Source organism: Mus caroli, chromosome 7, assembly GCF_900094665.2.
Source record: "Mus caroli chromosome 7, CAROLI_EIJ_v1.1, whole genome shotgun sequence".
NCBI classification, from domain to species: domain Eukaryota; kingdom Metazoa; phylum Chordata; class Mammalia; order Rodentia; family Muridae; genus Mus; species Mus caroli.
Genome location: NC_034576.1, coordinates 127,552,628 through 127,566,126, shown reverse-complemented (window position 1 = coordinate 127,566,126; position 13,499 = coordinate 127,552,628). Strand labels below are relative to the sequence as shown.

The window sequence follows — 13,499 nt, the reverse complement described above, 5'->3', positions numbered from 1 at the left end:
ATCCTGTCTCAGCCTCCCAAGCAGGATTGCAGATACAAGCCACCACATCTTGCTGTCTTCTGAGTCTGCAAGCCATCTTTTGATCCCTCCTGGCTGGCCACTTGTCTTCATGTGACTGGATTGTATGACCCTTGCCCAGGGGAGAGGGGACTATGTGAGATACATCGATATGTGACAGAAACGGGCTGGCCTGTGATGGTGCTTGGGACCAGCCCTGCTTGACTCAGGTGCTCAGAGAAGCTCAGCAGAACTAGGCCAAGAAAGCAGCTGGGCTGGAGCCTGCGTGCCTGGTTGTGAAATCAGAATCTAGACAGTGCTGACAGACCGGAAGGCAGCAGGAAGGCCAGCACACATGTGGTCAGGGAAGGCATTTGGAAATGTTCAGGGGCACAATGATGGGAATTCTTAGCACTCCTCTTTCAAAAAACCTTTCTATGTATCTAAGTTGATGTCAGGACAGAGCCGAGGATGCTGGCCAAGAATACAGACAATAGCAGGAAGCTTATATTCCCTCCACAGTCCCAGACTTCCTAAGTGACCACTCTGTTTGGCCTAAGAGTGGGCTGGGAGCCCCAGATAATCCAGGCTCTTCTTCCAGTTTAAGGGCTTCCCAAGCTTGTCTCCTTCCAAGCTTGGAGCGCATTCCAGCCCAGCGGATGGAGCTGCCTTTGAGCTTACCTCAGTGTTTAAGAGTAGACTATTTTTGGAACAGATGTAGTGTGATAGAATAATTAGTGCTGTGGGGAAAGCTCTGTTGGGTCCCCTCAGTAGACCCGAGTTTGAACCCCAGTCCCCGTGTTAAAAAGCTGAGAGTGGAGCTTGGAAGACTACACAGTAGATAAGAGCCCTTGTTACACCAACGTGGACCCCAACATCTGAGGAAAAAGCTGGGTTTGCCTGTAATCCTGCACTCTGGGAAAAAGGACATAGGAGGACTGCAGGGGCTTTCTGGCTGCCAGTCTAGCCCAAGCTCAGTGAAATACTCTTTCCCAAGGGAATAAGGTGGAGAGTGGTACACCAGGACACCCAGTGCATACACGGACATGCTCATATACCACACACACACACACACACACACACACACACACACACACGCACACACACACACGCACACACATATCCCCCACACAAGCCAGGCATAGTAGCATACACTTGTAACCCCAGTAGTGAGGAAGCAGAGAACCCTGGGACTTGCCAGCTAGCCAACCCCAACTAATCAGTGAGGCCTATGTCCCTGTCTTAACAACCAAGATGAGGGAGGGGAAGTAGTTCAGACTACTACTAGAATTCCTGACTAGTGTGTGTGAGACCCGGAGTCCAATCTCCAGCGCTATATGATCTCAGTGCGGTGACACATTCATGTAATACCGGTACAGGATCGAAGATGGAGGGAAGACGGAGGCAGGTGATGTTCAAGGTCATCCACAACAAGTGTCCTCTGGTGGCCTTTAACTGCCAATGGCCCCTCAGGTCTCCCAGGCCTCTGCTCCCCTCTGCTGTGGAATGTATGAAGGGTCCATCCCTGTAAAGGTCTCAACCATGCCTGCTGTAATCCCTGAGTGCAGCGGCCATGTCCCGTCCAGAACACAGTGTTTCTCAGCACCCAACCTCCTGCTCTTAAGGTCTTTCCAGACCCTCTTCCCCAGTGTTCTGCCAGGCTTAGGGGTAGGGACAGAGATGACCTGCTGAGGGCTGAGCCCTCGACAGTCATTTATGCTCACACTTGGAGCAGTTATGAGTCTGTGTTAGCTGCTGCCTGCTGCAGGAAGAAGCATTGCTGACCTAGGCTGAGAGCAGCCCTGGGAGGTGGCTACAAACATGGATTGATGTATTCATTTATTTATTTACTTATATAGTTATTTATGCATTTATTTATTAAGCAGTTAGACAACACATCTGTTTGATTGTACTTCATCTGCTCTGGCATTTGCCACTGTTGAGTTTTGGATTTTATCCACTTTTTTCCTATACTCGATGCTCCTTCTTTCTAAATTGCTGTTGGTATATCTTACCTGCAGCCTGCAGTAGCACCTCCCCCACCTAATTCTTCGGGACAAGGTCTTGCTGTGCTGTTCTTGTATCTTGCACCTCTGCCTCAAACAGCCACCACTTCTTGGAGTTTGTTGTCGTTGAGTTTTTAGAATTTGAAAAAAAAAAGATCTATTTTTACATGTGTAAATGTTTTGCCTGCATGTATGAAGTATGTCCACCACATGAGTGTTTTTGGTTTCCAGAGTTTGGCTTTATTTCTGCAGTACAGAAATCATTTGGAGCCATTTTGGAACAGACATCATTGAAATTGAGGCTCTGTCAAATCAATACTGCACTGCAGCTTGGTCCATTGAAGAAGCCATACCTGGGATAAAGGATGCTTCTATATTTTTACCTGCTTTACTTAAGGTTCTTTTCCCCTTCTCAGCAATTGTTGTAGGTTAAAATACCACATACTGGCTTCCTCCAACTCCCTAAGTCTGAAGTTTGGCTAAAAGGCTATATAACCTCATAAACAAAACATGTGGCTCTTCTATTGGCCTGGCTGTAATACTTGACATAACAAAATAGAGAAAACATTGAACCTCTTCAGAAACCAAAGGACACTGAATTTAGACTCCCAATTTCAGGATGGCACAAATTGTATAGATTCAGCTCTTGGGCAAGGTCCCACAATAGCAAAGGCCACACTGATTAAAAGATACAAGTACTGTACCAAGTTCTCTGTATTGATATCAATTTTTTTTTAGAATAGCTCCTTCACTAGAAAAAAATGCAGTCTGGTTAAATGGAATAGAACCAACCAATTCTGAAGTCCACGAAAACAAGTTTAATACATGATATTAGAAAAGTGAAGGGGTATTCACTGGTATAGCACTCTTCTATCTCCATTTCGATCATAAAAGCAGGGCTTACAATATTGATTTCATACAATATACATTATTTGCTAAATTTTAAGTTTGTCCTAATTATTACATAATATGTACTGCTGTTAGTCTTCTCCATAAATTCCATTCTTCTTGTGCTTCATTTCTTCAAAGTCAAACTCAGATCCTGTCATCCTCTTGTAGAGATCTTTAATGCCATCACAGGTTGTCTCAAAGTGTGTGGTAGCATCATAGGCTCGGGAAATGAAGATCTGACTACCTAGTCCCAAATCTTTAGGCACAAAGAGGTCACTGATGCTGACAAATTCCTATTCAGTTGGTTCCAAGAGCTCCAAAGCCAGTCTGATTTCTTTCTCTGGTTCCTTGGTCTCCACGGTTGTACTTACAATGGCAATATACATGCCCTGTGCTGCCACATTATGTGCAAAGGAGATCATGCAAACAGAGATACCTGACTTGCTGTTGACTTGGTCCTGTGGAATGATGATCTGGCAGGAGTTAGCATCGTTGGTGTTCTTGATAGGGTGGCTAAGGATACAGATCACTCTGATTACCTGGCCCACTTGTTCAACCCGATCTTTTACATAGCTGGGATCACAGATGAGCTATTTACAGCGAGCAATCTCTCCTTCAGATTTTACACTCACCACATTTCCATTTTGCACAATGGTTTCTTCAACTGGTTTATTCAGCCTGTAGGTACCTCCATAAATAGCACATAACCTTGCAAATCCTTGTGGCAATTCTCCAAGACCATAAAGCGGATAGAGGTACAGACTTTTACCATATCTTGCCAAAGACTCGCTGTAAAGTTTAATTCTATTAATGGTTTCACAACACGGCTGATCTAAGTAGTCACCTGTTCTGTACAGCGCAAGAGAATGGCCAGTAAAGTCTATAACATCTTGGCCCAAATCAAACTTCTTATACACATCTCACATGGAGGTCTTCTTAGGATCAACACCCTCAAAAGTTCTAGGATCTTTTTCATCAAAGTTGGCAACATAAACCAGGAACTTCCCGAAGCAGAGTTTCTCGAACAGTCCCATTAAGCTAGACGCCAGGGCTTCTGCTTCAGTGGAAAGAACCTTGTAGATTTTTCCTCCCTTGTAGACAAAGCTTCCCTCAATCACTCTGAAGTCCATGTAACGAGTGACCTCTGTGAAAAGCAGCAGCATCACCAACTGACCATTGGCCATAAGGAACTTGGGAATTAAGTCAACATTCCAGTCTCTTCCTCTCCCCATTGATGCTGGTGGTTGTCCTGGTAATTTACATCTTTTGTATAAATCTTCCAGCGGTGTTATAGATGCACTTTCTCCTCCATAGTATGGATTCTGATCCATATGAAGAACCTTCTTTCCATTTACTGACATTATCCCCAACAGGATACATTCTGTCAGGCCGGTGCCCAGCACGCTGGATTCCTCATTCATAGTGGGGAAAGGAGCGCATGCGGGGGGGGGGGGGGGGGGGGGGGGGGGGGAAGGAGCGCACGCAGGGGCTCAGAGGCCGCCATAGAGAAGGGAGAGAGAAGTCCAGCTGCTCTGGGCCCGGGGAGGTCGGGGTGGGGGGTGGGGTTTGGGGTTGGGTTGGGGGAAAATCGAGGAGAGGAAAAACAGAGCTGAGTAGGAGGCAAGGCCGGCCGCCACCTCAACGGGAAGAGAAGAGCCAGGAGGGGAGGAAGGGGCTGAGGTGTTCTTTATAGAACATTTATAAGGCCATTGGATGTGGGTGATTGTGGTGGTTTAAATGTGTGACCCAGGAAGTGGCACTATTAGGAGGTGTGGCCTTGTTAGAGTAGGTGTGACTTTGTTGGAGGGTGTCTCTGTGAGGGTGGGCTTTGAGACCCTCCTCGTAGACATGTGGGAGCCAGTCTTTTCCTGTCTGCCTTTGGATCTACATGTAGATTTTTCAGCTCCTCCAGTTCCATGGATGCTGACATGGCCCTGCCTTGATGATAATGGACTGAACCTCTGATCCTGTAAGCCAGCCCCAATTAAATGTTGTCCTTTATAAGAATTACCTCGGTCATGGTGTCTGTGTACAGCAGTAAACCCTAAGACAGTGATTGACAGTGCTGTTGAATACAATGTTACAATGTAATGGAGCCTTGCTGATTTTCTTCCTGCTGTGCTGTCAGTCACTGTTGGAGGTGTCAGCCTCCAACGAATCACTGAAGATTTCTCCTTCTCCTTGAACTCCCATTGGTTTGTGCCTCTCACATGTTGACTCTGTTGGAGGGAGTACAAACACTAACTCGATCGAATACATGTTTGTTATTGTTGTTGTTGTCAGGTTTTGTTTCGGTCGCTTCGACTCAGGATCTCTCACTGTAGTCAGCCTGGGCTGGTGTACTTTATACTGGGCTTGAATCACGGCAATCCTCCTGCCTTAGCTTTTCTACTGGTGAGATTATAGACATGAACACCATGACATTTTTTTCAATGATAATTTAAAATGTGACTAGTATAAATAATCAGCTAAAAAGATTGTCACAGTGGAATTTTTAAATGCAAGTAAATGCATTTGTATTTTTGTATAGAATTGACTCTCATTATTCTTGTGTTCCTTTAAAATGTGTACTTACATTCTTTTTAAAATCTGTATTAATATTCCTATCTGAAGTCTACTTTATTAGAAATAACTGTAGGTACTCCCGGTTTCTTTTAAATTTGTTCATATATATATATATATATATATATATATATACACATATATATATATATTTGCCTATAAACAACAACTTGGGTTGTTGTTTTGTTTGTTTGTTTGTTTGTTTGTTTAAGACAGAATTTCACTATGTAGTCCTGACGGGTATAGAACTCACTCCATAAACCAGACTGGCCTCAAACTCACAGAGATCCTCCTGCCTCTGCCTCCTTAAATGCTGGGATTTAAGGTGTACACCACCACTTCCGACCCAACAACAACAGCAGCAGCAACAACAACAATAATGCATGTGTGGTTGAGTTAGTATCAGTCACTGAGCAGGCAAATGCCACAGTGAATGATTGACATAGTCCATTCAAAAGGTGACCTCTGGAGTAGTCAGGATCATCTTAACCGTCCAGAAAGGAAGTGTGTGTGAACTATGCTTATAGTGGGGTAACTAGGGATGGAGACATCATGTCCATGGGAACTCCTGGTCTAAGTAGGCTTGTATACCCTTCCAAAGCCATCTGCCAATGCCACTGTGCTAATACCAACTGCCCGTAAAGTGACTGCTGGCATCACAGGGCTAGTGTCAACCAAAAAGGTGACTGTTTTACACAGATTTATAACTGAGATAATACCAAGCATCCAGAAATAACTAACTGTTGGTGCAATTGGGCTGTGCTCACCTTCCACACAAGAGACTGTGGGAACATTTCACACTTGAACTACAACAGAGGTGGCTTCCACGCCCCCTTTGTGCTAGGAGACCTGTCTCCCTGGTTTGTTGTTGTTTGGCAAGGGGCCTCATAGAGATCAGGCTGGGCAGGAGTTCAGTGCGTAACTGAGGTCACCGATACTGGTTGTCAACTGGATAGGGACAAATCTCTGTGTCTGTGAGGGATTCTCTTGACTAGGTAACGGAGGTGTCCGTCCTCAATGTGGACAGCATTCTCTGGCGTGAAGTTCCAAGCTTCATAAAAAGCAGGAAGCAAAGTGACAGCCAGCCCTTGATGCTCTCTGCTTCCTGACTGTGGACTGGCTTCCTCAAGGTCCTACTGCTGCATTGTACCCAAGACCTCTTTATTACTGTGTATTTATTTGTTTGTTTGCTTGCGGTTTGGTTTGTTTGGTATATATGCATGCGTGTGTATGTACCACAGCACTTGGGTGAAGGTCAGAGAACAGCTTTCAACAGAGGGTTCCTTCTTCTACCACATGAGTCCTAGGACTGAACTCAGATTTCAGATTTGATGGCAAGTGTCTTTACCTGCCAAGCCACCTGGCGGGCACAAGTCCCCTGGAGCTTTATGTAAAAAGAAACTGTTCCTTCCTTAAGTTGATTGTCAGATATTCTGTGGCAGCATCAAGAAAAGTAACTGACCAGGCAGTGAGGGTGCACGCCTTTAATCCTAGGGCTCAAGAGGGAGAGGCAGAGAGATCTCTGAGTTTGAGGGCAGCCTGATCTACAGAGTGAATTCTAGGACAGTCAGGGATACACAGAGAAGCCCTGTCTTAAATGTGCCCTCCCCCCTTCCCCCAAAAAAGAAAGAAAAGTTACCAATGCAGTAGACAAGGATGGTCTTCCTTCCGGCCCTTCTGCCCCAGCCACTGAGTGCTGGGGTTACAGGCATTCTGGGATTACAGCCATGCAGTACCATCTATAATTTATAAAGTGCGAGGAACCAAATCCAAGGTACTGTGCATGTTAGACCAGCACTCCGTCTACTGGACTGCATTCCTCCCTTTCAGAAGGAGGTGCTTACAGCACACTCACTATCCTCGTCACCCCCCCCCCCAATCTAATGCTCTACTGTCCGTTCATGTTGTCAACGGTCAGTGAGAGCCACGGTCCACACATTCCACTGTTCAAACATTCCCCATCCTTCATGGCTTCTTTCAGAAAGAGTCTTATTTCCCCCTTCTTCACCATGGCTAGAGTCATGACTCTCTTCAATGGATAAAATATGCTAGAAAAGATGCTGTGCCTTCTAAACCTGAGCTGAACATAAGAATTAGCTTCTCCAGCACCCCCTCCCACAACACACACACACACATACACACACACATACATACATACACACACATACATACATACATAATACACACACATACACACACACACATACACACACATACACACACACTCACACACACATACACACACATACACACACACATACACACACATACACACACATACACACACATACACACACACATACACACACACCCCACACACACACACGATTTGTGGCTGCCCCTCACTCTACAGTCAGGTCTGGTCTTGGATTTGCAGACTTCCTGCCTCTTCTTCCTGAGTCCCAGGTTGTGTCACCATGCCTAGCTCTCCTTATGTTTTGAGATCCTTGAGTGACATGCGAGCTGTCAGTCCACCCTAGAGCCACTACACTGGGAGGAGCACATTAGAGAGCCTATGTACAGTAGGGACTGAAGTATGGAACTGCCCAGAGAGTACTAAGACTTGGGCAAGTCTTCAAATGACTCCCACTGCCAGCCCTGAGTCACCCCTGCTGACATCAAGTGAAAAGGAGATAACTGAGCCCACTGAACTGAGGTCCGACCTAGTTGCTGAACCATCAGCAAAGTAAATGTGGCTGTTGTTTAACCTGACACCTAGCAGAGAAGAAACAGCCGTCCCAGCTGAGCCCTGCCAGACTGCAGCTCCACATGGAATAAATGATAAATACATTTCTTCTGGGGATGCAGCCAGGTCTGCAGCCCACACCTTCACTTGGACTTCTGGGTTATTTCCGTAGGCCACTTGGTTGGATTTTCCGTCTTCACTGTCACGGAGCTGAGATGGGTTGGCCCCCAGGAAAGGATGTATGAAGACCCTAAAGCTGAGCTGTGAGCAGGGCAGCATCCCACCCCACCTTCTGTCTTGTAATCTTTCGAGAGGATGGGAAGGTGGTACCAGGTTTTCTGAAAAGGGACATACATGGCGGGTCTCCCACATGGAAGGGCTGCCTGGTTCCAGGCTGTTCTTGGTCCCCACAGCCTATAACCAGCATCTGTCTTGGTCGTCTTTGATGATGCCCTTCACTGTCCCTTCAGTGGCATGCGTGTGTTCAGTCACTTCTCTCATGCTGTGTCTTCTCCCTTCTCCTTGTCTTGGAGTATATGGACATTCTTCTCAGGAATGTTCCAGCGTATTCTCAGCCCTGTCGCTCTCAGTTCTTGGAACCTTCTTACATGTCCACCATCATATACTCAAACTGCTTGCTGGAATCCAGTTACTCTCCTCAGATCCTGTGGATTGCCAGTGTCCACATTCTTCTGGCCAGAACCGGCAATACAGAGTTCAGCCCCCACACTCCTCCCCCCACAGTGTGTCAGAACCACTGGGTCATACTTCCTCTTTGGGATTTCTGTCCAGAGGCCCCACTTCTGGCTTCCTTGCCTGGAAGGCAGCGTACAGGCTGCTCTGCTTCTTGATTATTGGTCTGATTGGATCAAGAGCTGCCTGTCAGATTAGGAATGCACATGTCTGGGCGTGTCTGTGAGGAGTCTTCACAAAGGACTAACTAAAGGGACACCAGCCCTACCTGTGGGCTGCGAGGACCCATGGGCTAGCACAGTTACTCTCTCCACTTCCTGAATGCCCTGATGAGAACCCTTCTGCTTCTTCATACCTCCTCCCCCACCTCACCCCATCCCCCACTGTGACGAACTGAACTCTCTTAGACAGCAAGCTAAATGGATTATTCCTCCTTAGACAGCTAGCTAAATGGATGATTCCTCCTTTTCTCTTTATGCAGTCCAGGCTCCTGGCCCAGGGAATGGTGCCACCCACAGCTTGAGAGCTGTTTCTCTTGGATATTCCTCATAGGGTTAGGAAAAACTAACCCACAGAATGAAATAAGCCAGTGTCATATGAGTTGGTTTGTCTGTGTTCCCAGTACGGACCATTAGAAGCATCCTGCTGAAAGCATGCGTTATTCTCACAGGAACCTGTTCAACTTGAACCAAGGCAGGCCACAATGGGCATGGAAGGAAATGGCAGATGAGTGCCTCTGGTGTGTGTGTGTGTGTGTGTGTGTGTGTGTGTGTGTGTGTGTGTGTGTGTGCGTGCACATGCACAGATGGAGGCTCAGGGCAGTGCTCAGGCAGTGTTACTTCCCCTAATATCAGCCTGCTCATCATGCTCACTGAACCAGCTTCCTCACCTTACTTCCTACTACCTCCCTAGTGTCCTCTGTGGTCACCCCCCACACATACACACTGCCCCAGGTGAACCACTTTCACTGCTGTGTATATCTCAGGGTAGCAACCGGGGATGTCTAACCTAAGTCAGGTACTTACCATGAGACACATTCTCAATATGCCTGCAGTAAGCATTTTCCTCAGTTCTCATCCATACAGATAGAATTGAGTCTGCCTGCAGCAAAGTGGGCAAGCTACCCTGAGATATACACAAGGGAGCTTGTTTTGGCCAATGGATGTCAGCAGTTGGCAAGTGGTCAAGAGTCTGCTCAGTTGAACTCCTCGTACTTCTGCTTTGCAAGCAGAGCGTCTCAGGGCTAGGCTTTCCCATGAGGAAAAGAGACATGGAGAGCAAGGTTGCCCTAGTGGTCCCAACTAAAGCCAATCTGAAACAGCCAGGCCAGTCAAGAGCCCAGACAAGACAGTAGTTACTTGACATCTGTTACTATGGGAGTCATAGATGTGCTGACTGCTACTGAGGCTCCCAAGGAATGACATCAGCACAGATGCCACAACCTTCAGTTAGAAAGTTGAAGTTGTATAGAAATGTAACTGGAAGTCATGTGATATCTCAGAAGTCACTGATGGAGATGTTTTGATACTACCTCTCTTCGTGGACACAACACTTACATAAACATATCACCCCAAGCAACTTAAGTGCTCACCAACAACTGGTCATTTCTCCTTGTTTATGAATACAGCTCAGAGGGCAACAAACTAGCCTACTGGCCAATCTGCTCTGCGGCTCAGTTTTAAATGACAAGTTTGAATAAAGTTTTATTGGTAAACAGCCACACCCATTTGCTCACACATCACCTACAGTTGCCTTAGCACAACCTTAGTGGGTGTGCATAGAGGCAATAGGGACTGTGTTGGAAAGCCCAGCCCACGAAGCTTCAATGCTGTTCTCCCCAGCACTTGAGGAGAAGGTTTGCTACCCTACCATAGACAGCCTCCACTGCTGCTGGCATTTGGCTCTAGATTGGTCCCAGAGGCCCATGTTAAATATCTGCTCTGTAGTGCTTTGGAAGATACCAGAGCTGTCTGATTTTCTTGTCGCTGTGAGAAAATATCACAAGAGTATCCAGTGGAGGAAGGGGTGGTTTTGGTTCACAAGGACATCAAACCAGCAGGAACATGAAGCAATTGGTCACACTGCATCTCAGAAAGGAGAGAGAGAGATAAATACTTGTGCTCAGTATTTCTTCTTATAGTCTAGGATTCCATCCCAGGAAATGGTGCCACCTACAGCAACTAACCTAATCAAGATAACCCACCAGGCATGTCCAGAGGCCTGTCCCTCAGGTGGTACATCTCACCAGGTTGAAAATTCAGACTGAGCATTGTGTGTGTGTGTGTATGTATGTGTGTGTGACAACCTTCACATGCTCCCAGGCTAAGTGTCTGGTCCTCTGCCAGTGGCACTATTTTGGGAGACAGCAGGAAAAGCTGGAGGAAGAAGATCGAAGGTCAAGCAGCTCTGCCTGGTCTGTGAACCCTTCCTCTCTGCTGTTTCCTGAAGTGAATGGATTCCATCCCATGGAATGGGCAGCCTCAGCCACAAGCTCCTACTATGATGTTCTGCCTCTGAAACCATGAGCCAAAATAAATCTTTTCTTTTTGTAGAGTGTAAATTTTCCTCTTTGGACAGTTTCCTCTTGTGTATTTGGGCACAGCTCTACAGACTTACACAAACAAAAACAAAAACAAAAGTTTTATCTTGGAGGATGTTGTTGGTCCCCAGCCTCTTCTTTTCTCTCCTTTGCATCTCAGTAAAACTTGGCTCAACATGATTCCATCCATGCTCTGAAAGCCCAGGGCCAATGCACCTACGGACTAAGCTTAGCCTGTGAGTCAGGAGAACCCAGCCTCCTGAGTTGACTAGCTCGACTGCTGTTACACTAATGGGAAGGAAGCTGACTAACACAGTGGGTATTTAACCAACCCTTACTGGTAGAGACTTAAGATGTTTGCCGCCTTTCCCTCCTTCTAAACCACACTGTGGTGTGTGTCAGAGCACACTTGTCTGTACGAGAAAAGCACTGAGGATAGAAGTTGCTGAAATGAAGGGTGTGGAAACATGAACACTTCCTTCCTTCTCTGAACCTGGCATCTGCTCTTTAGACCCAGTTGCCTTGGGGCTAGTGGCATGGCTGAGGGGGTAAAATGCTCACCGTGTAAGCCTGACCCCCTGTGCTTAATCCAGGGACTCATATACAGGCAGATAGAGAGAACTGCCTCAGTTACTTTTCTATTGCTGTGAAGGTACCATGACCGGGGCAACTTAAAGAAGAATTTATTGGAGGCTTATGGTTCCAGAGGGAGAATCCATGACCATCGTGGTGGGAAGCACAGCAGCAAGCAGCAGGCAGACAGGCGTGGTCTGCAGCAGTAGCTGAGAGCTTGCTTCTTGAGACTCAGTTATAAAGCAGAGAGTGATAGAGATAGATAGATGGAGAAGAGAGTGACCAAGGAACTTGGGTATATGTAGTACTGGCTTAAAGAGAGAAGGCTAGGAACAAGTAAGTGTTCTAGAGGGAAAACGAATCAAGAGGGCATCTGATGGATGAGCAGTTCTTTAGCTTCAGGAGCAGGATAGAAGTGAAAACAGCAGCCCAAGGGAAGGGACAGAAGGTGACCAATATGAGCTGAGGCAGACACATGTGGCAGAACAGGTGGGAAGAGCTGGAAAGTCCATGGGAATTTTAATTCTTTAAGTCCCTCCCCTAGCATCTCCTCTTCCTGTTCCTTCTCCGCCTCCTATTTCCAACCCTCTTATTTATTTATTTATTTATTTATTTATTTATTTAGGTTGGGATCAGCAGATTTCCCTGCAGGTGTCATGACAGGCAGGAAGCTGATCCTCGAGGAGGTGAGAATAAAAACTAGATTCAGCCTGACTTAGGTGGGCTGGGTCAAACGTCAAGAGTCTGATAGCAGGTGGCTTATTGCCAGCATATTTAAACACAGTACAATTTGAAAAAAAGTTTCCTGGTGTAATTCAGTTCCTGGTGCACAAGGAGGCATAATTATATCAAAACTCAACTCAAAATATATGTCGTTTCTTCCAAGAAGATGGGTTTTAGAGACAGGCTACCTGTATTAGCTTAAGGACCTAGGGAAGGAAGGATCTTGTGTAGTCTCAGTCATATAGATAGCATAGAGGGTTAGTGACAATTTTGGAATTCTGATTTCTTTAAAAGAAAAAAACCCCGCAGAAATAGAATATGAACATGTTTTCATTTAAGTCCCAGGTGTGGGATATGAGGCTGCTTCAGACTGACCACAGCAGCTGACTGTGATTTGCCTGCGCTCTAGGAGTGGTGTGATTTTTTGCTAGCTGCAGATAGTTTCTGTAATTTTGTGACATCTGGAATTCTACAGACTTTCAGAGAGTATATAAACCCGGCCCCAAGAGGCAGGGTTGGGGAGGGTTGTTGGTTGAGGTTTCTTAAGTAGTTAGTTATTTACAAAGAAGAAACAACAAGAAATTGGAGATCCTGACGGTGAAGATCAAACTTGCCCCATGGAACTTGATGCCACTAATCATGAGGAAGAAGTCTAGTGATAACATTGCTCCATTTTCTGACCCCTGACTTTATTCAGGAATATTTTTTCTTTCCTCTCGATCCTTTTTTTCTCTCTTATTTAGTGTTAAGGGGTTGAAAGGGTGGAAGAAAAGGGGTGGAGAAGGGTAGAAAGAAAAAGAACCCACAGAGTAGCACAGATCAGCTATAA

The 13,499-nt window shown here is 46.1% G+C and overlaps 1 pseudogene; it reads right to left on the bottom strand.

The window, feature by feature from the left end:
* Positions 1-2,983: 2,983 nt before the first annotated feature.
* On the bottom strand, positions 2,984-4,315 carry LOC110299191 (annotated as a pseudogene).
* Between the last annotated feature and the right edge of the window lie 9,184 nt (positions 4,316-13,499).